Source organism: Castor canadensis, chromosome 6 (genome assembly GCF_047511655.1).
Source record: "Castor canadensis chromosome 6, mCasCan1.hap1v2, whole genome shotgun sequence".
NCBI lineage: Eukaryota > Metazoa > Chordata > Mammalia > Rodentia > Castoridae > Castor > Castor canadensis.
The window spans coordinates 145,389,179-145,409,003 of record NC_133391.1 but is presented as its reverse complement, the minus strand read 5'-3'; the positions used below and the strand labels follow the sequence as shown (position 1 = coordinate 145,409,003).

General features: G+C 41.4%; 1 long non-coding RNA gene across 1 annotated transcript in view; it reads right to left on the bottom strand.

Moving 5' to 3' along the window:
• Positions 1-16,098: 16,098 nt before the first annotated feature.
• The window catches only part of LOC141423935 (uncharacterized), a 32,798-nt gene continuing 29,071 nt past the window's right edge, over positions 16,099-19,825 (bottom strand). Inside the window, exon 3 of the long non-coding RNA XR_012448702.1 lies at positions 16,099-18,358. This is a non-coding gene — a long non-coding RNA (uncharacterized lncRNA). The remainder of the gene's footprint in view (positions 18,359-19,825) is intronic.

The window sequence follows — 19,825 nt, the reverse complement described above, 5'->3', positions numbered from 1 at the left end:
ACAGACTAAGACAATGCGTAACTTACCTGTTTATCCTGCGATCTTTGCCCATTGAAGTCATCTACTTTTGGTAACTCAGCTCACTTTCTGTTTAAACGCTCAGCATCTTTCAGGTCAATCCCCTCGTCTTCCTGCTCCCTCCACGTTCTTCAACCAGACTAGGAATTTGCTCCCACTCAGGCAGGGCCCCATTAGACCCCCTGTCTCTCAGTTCCTATGTCTCAGAAAAACTCAGATATGGAAGCCACACCTCATATTGGCTCAAAATATGCAACACAGTCAGGGAGTGGGATCAGAGTCCTCTCCACAGGATTTTCCTCAGCTTCTCTAACTGCTGCTCTCTTGGACTTGAAACTTTCCTCGTGGCCTCCCCCTCTTTTTGCCATCCTCACAGCTGGAATGGTTGGGCTCTCTGTTGCCCACTTTCTTCCCACATGAAAGCCCTATGGTCTGGCTTACTGGGAAATGGGGAAAATTTAGCAAATCATCCCTCTCTAAAATACCTTTTCTCAAACCTATTGCCTTGAAACAAGGTCCTAGCTTGAGAATCAGAACCTGAACACTACCAGTTTCTCTCTGCTGTCATTCTTCTAATTTTTTCAGGCAAATGAGTTGTGTTGGCTGGCTGGTAAAAAGTATATTCTGACAAGCAAACAAAAAAAACACATCAACTCCTCCACCCCACCAAATATTATGTCATTATAGAAAAATGAGACCTGGCAGAGAGAACTGGTAGAGAGAACTCTTCACTGGGGTTCTTTTTCACACAACAAATTTTTCAAAGACTGATTTTCCACTTCCTACTTCTCCTTTTTATTCATTAATAAAATTCAAACTACTTTGGCCTTTTTATGTCTGGCCTACTTTTTCTCTCATAATTTCTTTCACTTCTTGAAATTGTGACTTGCCCAGGTCACACTGTCAGGTCACCCTGGACCTCTTCTTTAGAGGCTCCATGAGAGGAAAGGCTGCAGGTTCATTCTGGAGAAGGAGAGGAGACGTCGAAGAGGTCGGACAGTGAAGGAGCCCAGCCCATCTTCTAGTCCCTGCAGGCTCACGCCTGAATCAAGTGTGGCCATGTCCTCACAAAAGAACCTGATTGAAGATGAGAGAAGGCTTAGAGTAAAATTAATGGGAGTCTTCTCAAGCCCCTCCCCCAAAAATCAAGGAAAACCTTGACATAGGAAAGAGACCACCATTTACCACTCAATTCCTTCCCAAATGGGAAACAGAGACCAGTATAGCAATAACATCTCTCTCTGATTTCCTCTTGGGCAGGAAGAAATCAACCAGAGTGGAAAGGACTTCACTGTTCACCTGCCTCAAACTCTCAGACCCCACAAAGACTGCCTTGTTCCCACCTGACCCGACTGTAAGCTCCTGAGACCACGGGTGGCCCCAGGTGTTTAGGCCTGGGCACTGGCTTTGTGGCCAGAAGCTACAGATCCAAATCAGACCCCTCCTCTTATGCACTATGCATTCTAGAATAACTTCACTTCTCTAAACCTAGAGTCAACTTTTCTGGGGAAACAAAATTAGAATCAAAGAGTTTTCTGGAGATTTAATTAGGTCCTGTTTAGCCCGTGTCCAGCACAAACACACGCTCAATAAACTATGACTATGCCAAGGTTAAAATTTAGCTGAAAATCAAGGAACTGGCACAACCACAAAGGCTATTTACCACGTCACTTCTGATTGGTCCTTAGTTGTAAAGGCTTCTTACTGTCACCTCTGGCTATTGTTATTAGGAGTGTCATTATTAACTTTTGTTAATACAGTTTGTCTCCTGTGGCTGTAGCTGGAGTGGGAGAGATCTGGCCACAGGATGGCAGCAAATCACCTCCAAATTTCATCAGTCTCTTGAAATTAACTTCTTAGTAGGAATCAAGTCCATCCAAAAAGGGTTCAGTTGTAATACAGGCCAGTTGCCAGAGCCAGAAGGAGCATGGCTACCAGCAACTTCCCATCTGCTAGTGTATCTTTTAAAGAGTCTGGGGCTCTCTCTGTTCCTGAGTCTCAGGGTATTCTAAGCCCCTGGCTTCTGCTCATTCTCCTTAATCCCCCATCTCTTGCATGAAGTCCCCCTACACACTTCTCCCCGCACTCCAGCATCCTCTAAAGCATCATCTCTCGTGTTAACGCTCCCCTGCCTCCGTTCTCTGAAGCAAAGCCTCCACAGGTCAGGCCCACAATCCTGGAACACTTACTTCCTACACGGACCCAGCTATTGAGGCTCCTACTTGTCTGTAGGGAATCAGACCACAGAGTCCTGGCTCTATCAACCAAATGATCAACACATATTTACTGAGTGCTGCGAACATGTGCAGTCCTGAGTTAGCAGCTATGTGAGGACAAGAAGGGAAGTAGGCTGTGCGTGTGTGAGTAAAGCAAACCCACTCTGGCCTCAGAGGAGTAAGTTTCAGTCCTGACTCACCTCTTCAGTAATGTGTGGCTTTGGAGAAGTGTTATACCCTCTTCAAGCCTCAGTCCCCTCATCTGTAAAATGGGTATAACTACTATATATACCTTACCATAATGACGGTGAGGGTTGATGACCATGTATACATAGAGCAGGGAATCACATAAGACAGTTTCAGAGAATTTACACTCTAGTGAGGAATATTATGTATAAATACATCATGAGAAAGCAATGACAACAACAGTATAGATTATCATGCTAGAGGGTCAGAGAAGCTAGAGTGCAAGAAAACGGCTCTCTTTCTCAAGGAACTATGAGGGCTCTTCACAGACTGTGAGACGAAAAGCTTACATAACCCCACTGTAAAATGAATCCCAGTTCTCCAGTATTTGTTACTTTGGAAATTAGGCAGCCAGTCCTCCCAGCACCTCCCAGGCCTCCTTGGACATAATCCTCCAGCTAGGATGTCTAGTCCACCAGTGCCAGGCTTATTCATAATTGTGCTTTAATTCACCAATATTCAGGGCACTTACTGTTTACCAGCCAAGCACAGATCCTATAAAAAAAATTAAACAAGTAATAATATTCATGTGATGAGTTTGAGGAGAAGGCCAGAGGGGGCATCTCAGTGAAGCAACACTGGGTCTACCTACCTCTTCCCAAACTTCCTCAAGGCAGTAAATCCAAGTGAGTACCATCATGCCTGAACTACAAGCAGGATGCCTCCATGTTTAGGGGTTTCAGGACTCTGGTTTTAGGACTTAATCTCACTTCCACACTAGAAATGCCTTCATTTAGTTAAACTATAAAGTTCTCTTGGCACATATAACACAGAAAAAAATTTTTAAGTACAGAAGGGAAAAACACATACCGAAAGCCTGTGATGCCCCAGGTACCTCACAACAGCCCTGCAATTGGGCAATAATAATCATATCCCTTCACGGCAAGAAAGTTGAGGCTCAGAGAACAAGAAATGTACTCAAGGTCATGGCTACATCCGAAACAGGTGGTTCCCCTTTAGTCTGCTCTAATCCTGAAAATTAACTCTGGTCAAACATTTCACACCCAGGACCTTACATACAATATACTGTGTAATAATCACCACGATCAGTGTTTTCCAAGCAGTAGATTAGCAGGTTAGTAGGTCCCAACCAGCACTTTTTAACAAAAGAATAGAATACTTTCTTAGAAAGTAATGCTGTGGAATTTTAAAGAGTCAAGTGGTCTTCCACCACGCATTTTCCAAATTCAGTCTGGGTTCTGCTAACATGATCCTGACCCAGTGACCTACAATTGCTCTGTACTCTGGTGAATTTGAAGTCTGGCACTATGCCCAGGGTAAACTTCTGGTAGATAGCCACTTCTGCCCACACAGTTTGCCAAATAGATATAAGTGGCCCTGGCACTAGCTCCAGGACAGAACCCAGCAGAGAAATTCCTCGTCAGCACTGACATCTGGTGGTCATTGCAAGCCCAGCACCCCAGCAACTTGAACTCATGGAAATCAGGCATCAGCCCAACTCCAGCCCAGTGGATTCCCCACTTTCTTTCTCCATGCAGCTGGACTGTTAGACTTGGAGGGAAACAAACCAAAACTTAAAAGTCACACAGTGCCAGGGTCCACCACTTGCCATGTGAAGCTGGGCAAGCTACTTACACTGTCAGACTCACCTTCTAAACTGGAAAAAAGAAAACTACAGTGGGAATTGGAGTACCTCATTTTATTTACCCTCAGAACAACTCCATTTTTTTTTAATTTTTATTTTTTTATTATTTATATGTGCATACAATGTTTGGGTCATTTCTCCCCCCTGCCTCCACCCCCTCCCTTACCACCCACTTCGCCCCCTCCCTCTCCCCCCCACCCCCTTGCTACCCGGCAGAAACTATTTTGCCCTTATCTCTAATTTTGTTGTAGAGAGAGTATAAGCAATAATAGGAAGGAACAAGGGTTTTTGCTGGTTGAGATAAGGATAGCTATACAGGGCATTGACTCACATTGATTTCCTGTGCGTGGGTGTTACCTTCTAGGTTAATTCTTTTTGATCTAACTTTTTCTCTAGTTCCTGGTCCCCTTTTCCTATTGGCCTCAGTTGCTTTTAAGGTATCTGCTTTAGTTTCTCTGCGTCCCCTCAGAACAACTCCTTCATTAAAGATGTTTATGAAGCATTCAAAGGATATTGATTTCCTTCTCCCTTCTGTCATTTTGTTTAAAGCACTCATGCTTCAAAGTCTAGAGTCCTCCTTACTGCTTACCGGGCTTCCTTCACTGAAATTAAAAGCTAATATTTATGGTGCACTCACTATGACCCAGCTGTTGTTCTGAGATTTTCATGGTTAAAGTCAAGTCATGTGAGCCCTCTGAAGTAGACTATTGTCTTCCCCAAATTGTATTGATGAGGAAAATGAGAGTAAGCTGGATGCTGAAGGCCACAAGTCTTGATACTAACTTTCTAAACCCATGGGGTTCCACAGAGCGCCATGTCAGCCTTTGCACTATATCTGACTCTGACTCCAGTTAAAATAGCAGCTGATATTTATTGAGCGTTTAGTAAGTTCTTGGATCTTCATATGTATTTTCTCATCTAATTTTATAAAAGCTATGAGAAGGTTATCATCATCCTCACTCTACAGGTGAGAAAATGGAGCTTAAATAACTTGATGGGGTGATAGAACAAGTGGTAGATCTGGAATTCCAACCAAGAAAGTCTGATTTTAATCTTTGGTCTTAACAGTCTTCTCCTTCAGTCCATGTGATTCCATCTCTAGGTGTCCATGTGCTCTAGAAAGCAGAGCAGTCTCTGCCCAAGGAAGGCACTTGATGACAGTGGCAATAATCAGGCCACACTGGCAAGGGAGGCCTGCCCAGACTTTGTGACTGTACCATAGTGCAATGACAAGGAGAGATAAAGAAGGGTCCCAGTCAAGTCAAGGGAGTGACAAGCACCCATGACAATTCATCACATAGGACTACTCTTGAGAACTGCAGGCTTTGTCAGCCCCAGCCCCTGGACACCAAATGCTAGTAGGTCCCTAACCCTCCTTATTTCTCACCTTCTCATCCCTAACCATCTCTTATGATGGCTAATCTTCATTGTTAAATTGATTAGATTGAGAAACACCCAGGAGATTTGTAAAGCACACCTCTTGGTGTGACTGAGGGATTTTCCAGACAGGTTCAGATCATAAGGCCTCTGACTTAATCTATGGATTACCCACTGATGCACTCAAAATTTGAATAGATAACTGGGAGGTGGTGGAACTGTGGATGATGGGGCCTGGTTGGAGGGATTCAGTCACTGGAGGCAGATCTTTGGGGGCTATGTCTTGCCCTGGCTCGCTCTGCTTCCTGTCTGTCATGAGGTAAAGAACCTCTTCCACCACACACTGCCACCACATGAAGTTCTGCCTCATTTCAGGCCCAGAAATGTGGAGCCAAGCGATCATTCACAGAACCCTTTGAAACCTTCTTCCTTTAAGTTGTTTGTGTCAAGTATTTGGTCACAGCAAAGCAAAATCTAACACACTGTGACAACCAAGAATATCTTTTAAGATGTCCTCAGGTCAAGAACCACTGTAGCTAAAATGTGGTTCTGATTCTGATAGAATATGCTTTCCTTGAATTCAGTATTCACAATGTTTATGGAGTTTTATATTCCATCTTTGAAACCATTGCCTTCTCAGTTAACCGGTGATGTGTAAGCACCAAGAGACCTTGAACTTGACCTTGAACTTGAACTGCCCAGCAATAGCATTATTAGGATGAGTCTGTTCATGAGAGGGATGGAGTAAGAAGAGTCTAGAGCAAGGGACATGACCTATTCGCCCTTTTCCTCATGACTAACTTTGAGAAGACAATTAAAAATATTTTTCTGGTTCTCATTTTTCATTGTTAACATCAAATACATAAGACATAGACATCAGGTCTGTGTCAGGAACAAATGGCTAGCTAGAATCTGAAGAGATTCTTATGTGCTGAAATTTGAAAGTCTTACAAGTTGTGTTGAATATTCAACATTGCTATACACAGTCATTTTGGGAAAGTAAAAAATCCTTAAATGATTTGGTGGTCTCCATTTTCTCCTCTGCAAATGGAGATCTTTTTTAATACCTATTTTTTCCGAGGAGATCAAGAAATTTCTTTAAGGAATATGTCATTCATCTTTCTATTTTGAAAAATAGTCTTTGCTTATATCAGGTCTCATATTTCATTAACATGTCAGCCCAGGAAAGAGTGACATCTGGGACTCTGTCGGGAAACAAAGACTTGTGAAATTCTGCCACCTTTCCTTTTATACTCATAGGCACTGGTCACGTTAATATAAAATAAAGCACCTAGCTCAAAACAATTAGCTTTGACAATATATGTATAAGCAGAACACTAAATTGTAAATGTGCTCATTTTCTTCTTCCTACTACACATATTAGATAACAGAGACAAGAATAGTAGGCAGGAAGATGACTCCCAGTAATTTCGAGGTATTATTACAAAGTGATGCTGGTGAAGCTTTTGTCTTTTTGACAAATTGAAGGAAGCCAGCAGAACAAATCTTGTTTCAGAAGTGCATTTTCACTTAGCTGCCCTCTAAGTGTAAAGAGGCATTACTCCTAGAAAGAAAATCAAAGTTCTTCAACTGCCGAAGATAAAATGACAAATTTGGCTTCCAGCAATACATTCTTGACAGCTACTAGAATTTCAGGAAAAGAAAATAAGAAAATTAAATTTGACAGAAATGAAGGGAAAGAAAAGAGAAGAAATTTTTTCCCAGTGAGTATCTCAATGTCTTTGAAGGGATTTTAGGGCAATTCAATAGCAGAGCACTTAAGTGTCTCCCTGTTCCCTTGTAGACACAAATGTTATTTTAATGGAGCTGCCACCCTGTAGACAATAGGTGACCCCCACAGTTAGTCCACAGATTGATTGCATGATGTCCTGCTCAAGACAACTTGAGAACAAACCTGAGTCACAACCTGCCTGGAAATGAATTGTACAGCTTTCCATTAGACTTCCCATCTGTAAACTCAACAATACACAGCACACTTCTGTGGATTTTCTTTTTTCTTAAGCAAAAGTCTATCTCCAGTTTGGGCTTCAGATTGAGGAACTTGTTTGTTCCATATTGGATAGCCGTACTATCCAATGTGGTGGTAGCCATTTAAATTTAGGTTTGTGACTAAGTACACTATTTACATTATTAGTTGATGTGACTTAAAATGAAATGAAATTTAAAAGTTGATTCTTCAGTCACACTAGCAAAATTCAAAGTGCTCAATAGCAACACGTGGCCAGTAGCTGCCATGTTGGTCAGCACAGACGCTGTAGCGTGCATTCCGGCATGACAGAAAGTCTTACTCACTGGTTCTCGTAGCTCAGGACATGGTACATTGAGAGAGAAGGGTTGGAACTGGGGTAAGGTGGCCCAAAAGGAATACAGCTGGGGCGGAGAGGTTACCGTGGACTTCTATGAGCAACTAAAGGGTAATTCAAGTGAAGAGGTAATTTCTGATCACCTACATTGAATGGATATATGAAACATGGCTCTTGTCCTCAGGAAATTCAGAGTAGGATGAAAGAAATAAAAACTCATTACAAAATCACTTTAATACAAGTCACCAAGGCAAAAGGGACATATCAGGAGAGAGCTATGGAGGCCTCATGGAGTTATTAATGAGATTGCTAAACTGAAGGTTGAAAGGAAAAGGAGACCGAGGGGTAGAAGGGAACCCCAGGAAAGAAGTGTCAGGGACTAAAGGGAAATGAGGTAGTGGCACAAGCCCGACGTGGCCCCAGGCAGGCAGAGATGGTACAGTTCCAATCACCAAGCACCATTTTTTTCCATTTTCTATTAGCATATACTAGTTGTATGTGGAGGTTTTACTGTGATGTTTCCATATACGTATACAATATATCCCAATCAAATCTATCCCCTCTGTCTCTCCCTGTCGTCCCTCCTCCGCACCTCTTGGAACAATTTTAACAGGTTTCATTGTTCTGTTTTCATACATGTGTATAGAATACTTCAAACATATTCACCCACCCTACCCCAAACTTTCTCCTTTTGCCCTTCCACCTCCTGCTGTTACTTACCCCCAAACAGAACCTGTTTTACATTCCTGTCAGTTTTTAAGGCTAGATTCCACATATAACAGAGAACATGCGATATTTGACTTTCTCAGTGTGGCTTATTTCACTTAGCATGATGATTCCATCCATTTTCATGCAAATAACATAATCTCATTCTTCTTAGTGGCTTAATAATCCTCCATTGTGCGTGTGTGCATGCATGTGTGCATGTGTTTGTGTGTGTGTGTGATTTTTTTTTTAATTAATGGATAAGATGGGACCTAGGCTGATTGATTCCATATCTGGGCTATTGGTTATTGCAAAGAGTGCTGTTATAATCATGGGGATGATCCTGGTATCTTGATTGTATGTTTACTCACATTCCCTCAGATGTACATCCAGGAGTGGTATAGCAGGATCATACAGCAGCTCTAATTTAGTTTTAAAGAAACTCTATATTGTATTTCTATGTACATATAAATCTGTATTTATATTCCATAAAGGCTACACTAATTTACATTCCCACCAGCAGTGTATAAGGGTTTCTTCCCTGCCCCCGCATCCCAACCAGCATTTGTTGTTTTCTTAATGATAGTCATTCTCACTGTGGTGACATGGAATCTCAGTGTCGTTTTGATTTGCATTTCTTTATGGTCAAGGATTCAAGGATGTTGAACATTTCTTCATGTATATCTTAGTCATTTGTACTTCTTCTTTTGAAAACTGTCTGTTTAAGCCATTTGCCCACTTGTCAATTGGATTATTTATTCTGTTGATGTTTATTTTTGGGGCTTTTTCTATGTTCTGGATATTAATTCTTTATTTGATGAATAAATGGCAAACATTTTCTCCTATTCTGCAGGTTTTCTTTTGATTCTGGAAATTGTTTCCTTACCAAGCACTATTTTTTATTCATTTCTTACCACTATGTTTTAAAAGACATCTGACCTCATTACCTGAAGGAATGAACCTCAGTACCTTCCTCATTATGAAGCAGATAAAAACTTTGGACTCAGAAAAACTTTGGAGTCCTAGCTCTACTGCTACGTACCAATTATGTGATCTTAAGCAACTTACCCTCCATTCTCTTCCTACCTACACGACTTGGGATTGTGATAGCCGTTTCTAAGTATTGTCTTGAGGAGTAAATGAAGTATTCTGAGTGAAAGTGCTGCCTGGAAGACCAGCAGAGTGACTCAAGTGGCAGAGCACCTGCCTAACAAACATGAGGCCCTGAGTTCAAACCCCAATACTGCAAAAAAAAAAAAAAAACAGTGCTTCCCAGGGTATAGAGGCAGATAGTAGATACTCAACAGGTGCTAGCTCTCCCCTCTTTCCCAAAGGCAGTGGCTAAACCTGCAGGGCTTCAGCTCCTCACTGCCTCTCACTGACCACATGATGTCGGGCACATTGCATTCCCAAGTGGCAGGTGAGTGTGACATGTTACAACCCAAGCTGAGTACATCGGTGTTTGTAGCAGAAATGGGAATAAAAACTTTGCACTGGCAAAATCATTTGGTAGAATTCCATTCACACTTCTGATGTTGATGATAAATGCTTCCAAGTTAATCTCACAGTAGCAATTGGAAAACAGTGGTAGTAAGCAGCATGGGAGCAACCACTCAGAACACTGGGGCAGGGGTTGGTAAGTAGGATTGTTTCACTTACACTTGCATGGTCAGTTCTGTTATAAGCTGCATGAGGAGAGGCACTTCATGACACTTCCTGTGCTTGACACAATAGAACTGAATCATAGCCATGCTGGGCTTTTGGCGTTATCTCATTCATCTTACCTCCCAAGCCAACATGTGGAAAGCAAGACTTGAGCAAATGTAAATAAAAATGTTCCTTATATTCCACATGGTATGTAGCACAGGTTTGTGCTAATTATAGGAGAAAGGGAGGAAATGAGAGAAGTGTGTGTGTGTGTGTGTGTGTGTGTGTGTGTGTGTGTGTTAGAAATCTGAAATGAATAGGTATTTGCCAGTAAAATAACCATACCAGGTAATACTCACATTGTCCATTATGGTCTAACATTTGGTATCTGAGGATGGCATTTTGGCATTTAGCACCATGTTGTGGAAGAGTCTGGTCCTTCTTCATATCAATCTCAAATAATCTACATTGCATCCTGGAAACATACTAGAAAAATCTCTTAAGTTTCTGCAGCCATTGCTTATTCTAAATTATTTTAAAGAGACATGTTAAATTATTTTTCTCATATTTTAAATAGTATATGAGTTCCTCTGTGGTAAAAAAATAAAAAATTTTGAATGATAGGGAAACATGAAGAGTAAGCCATAGAAGTTTCTTTCACCCTTATCTTACTTCCCAACCCACTGAAAAGGCCTATTAACTATTTGCTGCTTCCTCATTAGGTTCAAGTGATTCATTTCCTGTAGCTGCTATAACAAACTACCACACACTTAGTGCTCAAAACAACAGAAGCCAGAGTCTGAAATCAGTATCCCCAGGTCAAAATCAAGGTGCCAGCAGAGCTATGCCCTCTACAGACACACAGGCTCCAGGAGAGAATGTGTCCTTGCCAATTCCAGCTTCTGGTGGCTGCTGGCATTCCTTGGCTTTTGGCCACATTACTCAGATCTCTGCATCTGAGGTCTCATTGCCTTCTCTTCTACATGTGTCACAACTGTGATTACATTTCGGGTCCACTGGCTAATGCAGGATAACTGCTCCATCTCCCATCGGCAAAGATACTCTTTTAATATATATTAACACTTACACATTCTTAGAACCTTGCTTCTTTGGGGGCTATTAATTCAGTCCACTACAATAAGCTATTTTTTTAAACATTGAAGCTTTCATTTATAAATTAATGACAATAACACCACAAAGCTTCTGTCCAGACCTTACTCAAGTTAATAACACCAAGAAAGACTAACACACTGATGAATCTCTGTCATCTAATATTCCCCATTACATTTCCTGTAATTGACTTAATTATGTTCCCTTTAAGGTCACCTTTAAAGATGTGGGATAGTCTCAGATAACATGCAGCTGGTAATTTAAATTCAGTGCCTCAAGATACTGCATTTAACCTTCCCTTCTATTCTCCCTTGAGCAAGGTAACCTACCACCCAGGGCCGCCAGCCCCTTCTGTCCTGTTGCATCAGTTTCTGACAGCAGTTCCAGCCTCCTTTTCAGAGCAGCGTGATGAAAGATCTTCAGCATCTGATGCAAGTCTCCGCTCCCTCAGGGCCCTGGTGCCTGAGCAAGTTGGCTCTGTGCCCCTGTGTGACAAATGAGCTGCCTGACTGTGGAACATTCGCCAGTCCCTGGAGCTCCTGAGATTCTGATTTTGAAAGCAACCTCAGGGCTTTACCTGGGAAGCGGAAGGGCTCTCGTGGGCTCTGCACACAGGTGGACTCACTAGGCCTTTGAGCAAGGAGGAGGTAATATGCAGTCCAGGGGAAGAAAATAACAACAACAACAACAAAATCCCAGCTTCTGCTGGCCTGCCATCCTCTGTGGATTCATTTGTCCCAATTCAAGAGACAGGATCTTCTAGAGACAGCCAGAAAGGTCTCACCTGGAGAATACACAGCAGAGAAACTTGGTGCTTTGGTTTTCTCATGTGACTAAGCACTGAAAATGATGACTAATATAGAGCTACCAGGAGACATTGAGTTCAAAACTTAGCACCTTCCTACATCCCACGCTCTTACTCAATCTCTCACACCATCCTACCAGTATCTGTTTCACTCCAAGGAAGGAAGCAGTTTAATTTCACTATGAAACGACTTCCAGATCTTTCATTGACCACCAGTAATGGCTGGGAGGAATGAGTGAGGTAACGGAGCCAGGGTTCTCCGCCCAGTGCCTGGCAAATGGTAAAGACTTGATAAATAGCAGTGATTACTATTATTAGCACAGCAGTGGGGCCCACAAGGAAACACCATCCAGTGTTAGGAAAGGGAGAAGAAAGGAGGAGGAATGTACAGTAAGAGGTGGGGAAAGAGAAAAGAGGAGAGAGAAAGAGAGACCAACAATCAGATGAGCTTACAAGCACCCTCAGGATAAACTTATGCCCTAGACACATCCAAAATGACCATTTTTATCTGATTGTTAATTGCTGCCAATTAAGCTAAAATTGTCATCATTTTCATTTATGACAGAAAACATATTCCATGGTTGGAAACACAGTTAGCTCTATTTTCTTTTCTTTATAAAAATGCAAGACCCAGGGGCTGATTTTTTGGTGTTTTTGAACCTCACTTCTCAGCTCAATCCTGATGTTATGGGTGCATGAGCCATTTACATGTCTAGAATATTTGGAAAGTGTGCCTGATTAGGTAAGACTTTCCTTGATTGTCATATGAAATGGGTGAGAGTTGTGCCACCCTCCTGCTCTTTGATGTGTTAAACTAAAATAAATAGCTAGCGTTTATCACCAATCTTTGCCTGGGGAGAAAAGTTTCAACCATTAACACTCTATTACTTATTTGTGTCCTGTATTGATCCATGGAGGATTTGAAGAGCTTTTCAACAACAACACATACGATATTATGATATAATATAAGTTGGAATAAAGAAGCAATAGTGACAGGCACCATATAAATAAAAATAGAAAGGAAAGACTGAGGAAAGCCCACAACTGCTATGGGTGCTATAAATGTCCCTGAAATTTAGCTAAAGAGAGAAATTTCTAGGCAGCCAGAGCAGCAACCTAGGAGCCAGGCCCAGGAGGCCAACCTCAGACTGGAGAGAAAGAAATGGCAGGAGCCGCTGGCATCAACAAAGAGGTGAGACAGGAAGGCCTGAGAGTCTAGACAGGGACAGCCAGTGAGCCAGAGATACCAGTTTTGTTCCTGTCATTGCAGCCTAACCCCACCCCTTTCCTCCTTCAGTGTGGCCCCAGGGACACGCAGAGAAGTAGTTTGCAGCCAAGGACTCAGTATACAGATAAGTCAGAGGTGCTGTTTATGGATGGGTCCTGATGCTCTTGAAATCAGGTGAGCAAATGGGAAAATGAACATATGCAGGCCACCTGTGGACAAAGCCAGGGATTTCCTAGAGAAACTGTACGCTTCTAGCATGCCAAAAATTAAGTGTTAAGCTTGTAACCTTCCACACCATAGGTCATGACTCTTAGTTTCCTGACATGGAAAATGCCTTAACCAGGTATTACTGGTCATTCAGCAAGGTTAAAAAACAACAAAAAAAAACAGATACAAAAAAAAAAAAATCTCAGAAATATCCTCATAAGCCACAGCTTCCCAATGAATCTGTCTGGATGAATTAGCTGCACGATGTGCTCCCAGAGGAACTAAACAGTTAGCTTGCAGCAGGTGATTGCTAGATAGAAAGCAACACATTTGGAGGACATGTGCCCAGAAAATAATACTCATTTATAAATGGTTAATATTGAATAGCTCTTTTTAAAAAGAAAAACAATTAGTCTGCCAGATTACCTATTTATGGTAGGGCCCTCCTGGTTCCTAACGAGATGCCAACAAAAGGTTTGCATATTTCCATGCTCCCTCATGTGTAGCCAGGTATCCAGTTGGCTGCAAAGAAGCTTCAAATCATTGAGAAACACTAGAAGATGGAAAGACCTCCCATGTTCATGGATCAGCAGGATCAATATTTTGCAAATAACTATACTACTGAAAGCTATCTGTGGTTTCAATGCAATCTCCATCAAAATCCCAATGTTGTCCTTCACATAAATACATAAATCAATCCTAAAATTTGTATGGAAGCATAAAGAAGCCTGAATAATCAAAGCAATCCTGAGCAAAAAGAGCAATTCTGTAGGTATCACAATATCTGACTTCAAACTGTCCTACAGAGCCAAAGTAACAAAAACAGCATAAAAACTGACATGTAGAGTAATGGCATAGAATATCCAAGAATAAACCCACACAGCTACAGCCATCTGATTTTTGACAAAGGTGCCAAAAACATATATTGGAAAAAAGACAGCATCTTCAACAAATGTTGCTGGGAAAACTAGATATCTACATGCAGATATCTACATGCAGAAGACTGAAATTAGATCCCTCTCACCCTGTACAAAAATTCAATTCAAAATGAACTAAAGATTTTAATGTAAGACCCAAAACTCTGAAACTAATAGAGGAACCACTTGAAGGTAATGATTTATCTGAACAGGACTCCAATTACTCAGGAAATAAAACTAAGAATTGACAATGGAATTGCATCAAATTAAAAAGTTTCTGCACCTCAAAGAAACAATTAACAGAATTAAGAGACAACCTGCAGAATGGGAGAAGATCTTTGCAAGCTATTCATTGGGCAAAGAATTAACATCCAGAGTTTATAAAAAGCTACAAAAATTAAACAAAAGAACAAATAATCCAATTCATAAATGGATAAATGAATGGACAGTTCTCAGAAGTACAAACAGCCAAAAAAAACACGAAGAAATGTTCAACGCCCTTAGCCATAAAGGAAATGCAAATCAAAATGACACTGAGACAAAGGACTGATAATTAAACTCTCCCAAAATCAATGAACCAATAAAGAAATGGACAACTAAACTAAACAGAACTTTCTCAAAAGAAGAAATTCAAATGGCCAAAAAACACATGAAAAAATGCTCACCATCTCTAGCCATAAAGGAAATGGAAATTAAAACCACACTAAGATTCCACCTCACCCCTGTTAGAACAGCCATTATCAAAAACACCACCAACAACAGGTGTTGGCGAGGATGTGGGGAAAAAGGAACCCTCATACACTGCTGGTGGGAATACAAACTAGTTCAACCACTCTGGAAAAAAATATGGAGGCTTCTTAAAAATCTAAACATAGATCTGCCATATGATCCAGCAATCCCACTCCTGGGGATATACTCCAAGGAATGTGACTCAGGTTACTGCAGAGGAACCTGCATGTTTCTCACAGTGCTATTCACAATAGCCAAGTTATGGAAACAGCCAAGATGCCCCACTACTGACAAATGGATTTAAAACGTGGTATTTATACACAATGGAGTTTTACTCAGCCATGAAGAAGATGAAATCTTATCATTCTCAGGTAAATGGATAGAACTGGAGAACATCATTCTAAGCAAGGTTAGCCAGGCTCAGAAGACCAAAAATCATATGTTCTCCCTCATATGAGGTCTTTAGATCTAGGGCAAATACAGCAATGTTGGACTTGGGTCACACGCTAAGGGGAGAGCACATACGGGAGGCATGGGGATAGGTAGGAAACCCAAAACGTGAAAGTGTTTGATGTCCCCACTGCAGAGGAGCTAATACAGTAACCTTAAAGTGACAGAGGTCAATATGGGAAGATGATCAGGAACTAGTAAAAAGGTCAGGTAGAGAAGAATCAATTTGGGTTGTAACACACTTGTGCATGGAAGCAATGCTAGGAATCTCTGTATAGCTTTCCTTATCTCAACTAGCAAAAACGCTTTGTCCTTCTTAGTATTGCTTATGTCTTCTCTTCAAAAAATTGGAGAAAAGGGCAGAACAGGTTCTGCCTGGAAGCGAGGGGGGGTGGGGGGAAAGGGAGGGGGCGGGAGGCAGGGGGGAGAAATGGCCCAAACAATGTATGCACATATGAATAAATGAATAAAAAATAACTTTTAAAAAATGACACTGAGATTCCATTTTATCAGAATGACAATCATCAAGAAAACAACAACAAATGCTGGTGAGGATGTGGGGAAGAAAAGGAACATTTATACACTGTTGGCGGGAATGTAAATTAGCATAGCCACTATGGAAATCAGTATGGCACTTCCTTAAAAAACTAAAAATAGAACTGCCATATGATCCTGCTGAAACATTCTTGGGCATATAGCCAAAGGAATATAAGTGTGCATACCATAAAGATACCTGCACACCCTTGTACTTCTCCTTCTGGGGTGTGTTGAGGATTGACTGTAGTTACAGGTCTAGAATGCTGAGTAGTGGGAAATGGGTGAGGGATCCCTTTACAAGGAGACTGCCTGCCTCCACAAGATCCTCACAGTCTCGAAGCAACTGATGGACCAGCCTCATCGGACAGGAGAGAAACTCCCAGCAAAAGAGGTTCCATGGAGCTTGGGGAATTTATGCACTCAAGTTCAACTGAAGCCACTCAAATGATCCCTTTTCAGTTCTCAAGATTCCACTCTTTCCCAGTCAATTCCCAAACTTTCACATGAGACCTAATGATACTGTGAGTTCAGATTATTTTTTAATTATCAACCCACGGTATCAAACTGCAGTTGATATCAGAAGGCATCAGTCCTGCGGCTACATGAATGAATGAACCCTCTAGGAAATTAGAGATGCCTTCTGCTCTTCTTATTATACCTCATAACAATAAATGTGGGCTGGAGGTATGGCTCAAGCAGTAGAGCACCTGCATATCAAGCATAAAACCCTGAGTTCAAATCCCAGTACTGAAAATAAATAAATATAAATTTACAATCCTTAGCACAATGTTTTGTTTCTTAAGTTTTCCAGTGTAAGTAGAAACAGACTTCCAATGCAACAGTTCTTATATTCCTTGTTCTCACCATCGTGGTCAGCAGGCACTCAGGCCACCAAAGCCTTACCTTCACTGGGCATTTTACTCCTAGTGACCAATGTCACATACTGCCACTATTCCACACTCTTAATACTAATGTTCCCTTCAACCCAATCAAATCAGAAAAAACAAATCCAGATTACCAGGTTGGTAACCCTCCTGGTATCAACAAGTCATAGTCAGGGTTCAACTGAAGAGAAAATAAGCCATTCTAGCAAATTTGAGCATTAAGTAGTTTATTGTAAAGCTCACTGAACCACTGGGAAAGCCAAGGAAACAGACTAAGTTTCAGATTTCAGAAATGGCTTCCAAACTCAAATAGTAGAACTGGGTCACCAAAGGAGCGCTTGGCCCACTCAAGATTAGGAAACTGCCACCTCCTAAATCACAATATGGCTGCAAAGTCAGGAATCCACCACAGTGTGGAAGCTCAAGTAGACAGGGAGCTGGCTGCACACCAGACCAGACATGCTTATTTCTCATCTGCAGAACAAGATCCCTAAGGCCTACCTCTTGACAACCACACTTTGCCAACACTGCAGCAGGAACACAAATGCTCTATGATTGATTTAAAAAAAAGAATGGGTTCTACCACATTTCTTCCTTCCCAAACTTGCACCCATGCAACATCATGGTCGTATTTAAATCACATACAGAACCATAAGGGTAAAGGGGTCTGGCAGATGTGTTTAACTCTCCAGCTTCTGCAGTGCACATATTAGAAAGCAAATGGGGTGGACGCTGCAGGCAGAGCTACTAAACTCATCATAAGCCTCAAGTACTGAGTTCTAGTCTTCAGCTCTGACAAAGGACCTATGTAGATGTAACTCTGCTTGCAACCAAGCAGTCCACAACTTACACTTCTCACAGACTTCCTACTTTTTTCTTTTTTGACAGTTACAGGTAAACTATAGGTCTCCACTGGTTGAATGGTTGGTTTAGAATATTAGAATATGTTATTACAGAGAAAGACATTTTTTCTGACTCTTTGCTAGAAGTCACAAAGAAATGGCTCCTCCACCCTGTTGCAGCACAAAATATTTGCTGTTTCTTTTGATGGAATCCTAAAGGCACTTCTGACTCATCCAAATAACAGTCAGTGATACTCAGGAGCATTATAGTTTGAAGCATGTTGTACGATATAGTCATTTCTAGAAAGCGATATAGAGAACCAAAACACTTCTTTTTTCACTCACTTCCAAAAACAGAGATTACTGTCTTAGGAAAAAGCATTTTCATGGCTTCTTGCCTTGAAGACAATACAGGAGTCTCAGTAGGAATGACCAGTCTATCGATATCCCCTTTCTTATCTTCATTCAGTTGTCTTGAAACTCCTAAGGTCTCTGGAGTAATCATTTTGCCTGAAACAGAAAACATCTTTGTGTCACTCAGAGGAATGGGTAGCCCAGACCACTACAGCCCCTCCTTCAAAATCTGCTCTCAGCACCAAGACCTATCAATAAAAATTCAATTGATACCAAGTGTGAAGTATTAGGCAGAACCCATCCATTGCACAACCCACGTGTCAGCTCAGAATTTAGGAAATTGAAGGTCGTCTCATCCGTCCCCCTGCCTTCAGTCAAGATGCAAAATCACTCCAAATCTACAAGAAACTGATTGTGACTTGCAAATGATGTGAGACACTAAATAGCCATTTTCTTTTCAAATCAAGTCTCCCCTGTTACTTCCCAAGACATTGATTGAAAGAGAAATGTAGCTAATGAGGGTGAAAAGGTTCAGTTTCAGGAGTAGAGAGATCTTGCCAAGGCCCATATGGGCCCAGAAAAATGAAACTTACTCAAAAAGTTAAGAATTTAAGAGGCAGCCTCAGCCCAGCAACGTAACACACATTGATGACATGAGCACATCAGATCTCTCTCTCTCTCTCTCTCTCTCTCTCTCTCTCTCCCCTCCCTCAACAAAAAAGCAAAGAAAAGGAATGGAGATGATTATTCTAGTAATTCAATAGCTCCCTCTCCTCCTGAATGGAGACCAGATTACAGGCTTAGTAGCTGACTCGAACTTGGATCCTGAGAGTAGTCGTCAGGGAACAGTAGTCTTCTCTCCATTCTCCTGAAAACTTCTTGTCCACAACAATGTGTGCTTTCCTTAAACACACTCAGATCCCAGCTTTCCTGTTTAATCCTAAATCCTCCAGCCTTGTCTATCAAGTAGAGCCAGGCTCCGGAAGATATTAGTTGTCATGGAGGTTTATGGCTCTGAAAAGTGTTTAATATGGCATTATTTTAAAAAGCAACCACGGTCAATCATACACCATTTCTACTGCTTTATAAGACGTCAAGGAAGGAATGAGAGAAACCCCCTCCCCCACAGGACTTCGTGTTAGAATCCTGCCTGCCTTGCTGATTTGTGACATCTGTCATTGCCTTCCAACTCCTTCCTCCAACACACACCAGTGGGGCTTTCTGCACATTCCTGCCTTTCTGACCTAATTTGAGTCATCTATTCTCCCTCTTATCATTGTCCTACACCAACACAGAGAAAGACAGAGAGAGAGAGAGAGAGAGAGAGATCTTCTGTCATGACTCTAGCAGTCATAAACAACAACAGTTTAGCTTTGGAGCTAAACTATGTAGCTATCTGAGTTCCAATTGTGGAGGCATTTAAGAACTGCTGTGCAAATTCTATGTCTCAATTTTTGTAATCTGTAAAATGACAATAGTAAAACATCTGTCACAAATAGTTGTTTGGGGGGATTAAATATACAAATGCTAATGAAGTACTTAGAAAAAATGTCGGGCACAAGGTACTATCTAATACGTATTAACTCTTACTACAATGGGACATGCTTCTGGATGGTGTATTAC